The following is a 1,033-nucleotide window of genomic DNA, read 5'->3' as shown; positions in this document are numbered from 1 at the left end:
GAGGAGAGGAAAAAAAAAAAAAAAAGAAAGAAAAAAGTATATAAATAAAATTCTAATTCGAAATCTTTTCTCCTCGATGCATAGAAATTTTAAGCTTGCAGTATATTACGTGGATTTTGATCGCGCCACTTGTTGAAGGTTAGAAAAAAAGGAAACTGAAATATACATATGTTTGTAAATGTACTTGTAAGAATTTTTGGAAATTTTAATTTCTAGAAATGTTTGGCGTTTGATTAGTTGGGATAATTTTTAATAAGATAAATTTTTCGGATATTCGAAATTATATATATATATATATATACACAACATATATATATAATGGCGCAGTGACTCAAAGTGGATCTTCCGCAATCTGAGGAAATGGAAATACCAACGTGTCGGGAATTGGCACCGCGTGTTCTAAGTTCAATATCTATTCAAATCACAAATCTCTCGACTATTCATATCTCGGAAAAATAAATATCCTATAGTTTTCAAAAATTTTAATTTTTTTCGATCGTTCCTCAAATTTTATTTTCGATTCACCATCGATTTATCCTTCCAACGTTTCTCAACAATTTAACTAACTCAAACTCACAATCAACGATATTCTAACCATTCTTTCCATCGAATCTAAACGACGATCGTCGAAAAACTAATTTATCATTCAATAATCACGCTCGATTGCTCCTCATCGAAAAATCCAAAATCCACTTTTCCCAATTATATTCCTTACCCTTCGAGATTACAAAGTGATGGGGGCGAAACAATCCCCCAAAACTCGAACCACCACTGTTCCACCTTTCAAACAGTCACAAACTCGAAAGTTTCTCACCGCTCGAAATTTTCACCAGAGGGGACGAAACGACAAAACGATGACGACGATCTGCCCGATGTCGATGGCGACGAGACGGTTGGTTCACTGCGATTCAAGCTTGTCGCAAGCCACCGGCCGCCACTGCCTAGGACAATATTAGAATCGTCGATCCGCGAACGTCTCTCCCTCCCTCGCCCTCGCCTATTCTTCGCCTCCTCTCCGCTTTCCTTTTCCTCC

The 1,033-nt window shown here is 37.3% G+C and overlaps 1 protein-coding gene across 14 annotated transcripts in view; it reads right to left on the bottom strand.

The window, feature by feature from the left end:
* LOC102672218 (sorbin and SH3 domain-containing protein 1) overlaps positions 1 to 1,033 on the bottom strand; it is a 115,194-nt gene that overhangs the window by 82,988 nt on the left and 31,173 nt on the right. The gene's annotated exons all lie outside the window — the stretch shown is intronic.

The sequence above is a fragment of the Apis dorsata genome, unplaced genomic scaffold (genome assembly GCF_000469605.1).
Source record: "Apis dorsata unplaced genomic scaffold, Apis dorsata 1.3 scaffold_517, whole genome shotgun sequence".
Taxonomy (NCBI): domain Eukaryota; kingdom Metazoa; phylum Arthropoda; class Insecta; order Hymenoptera; family Apidae; genus Apis; species Apis dorsata.
The sequence above is the reverse complement of the archived record's forward strand: the minus strand, read 5'-3'. Positions and strand labels throughout refer to the sequence as shown.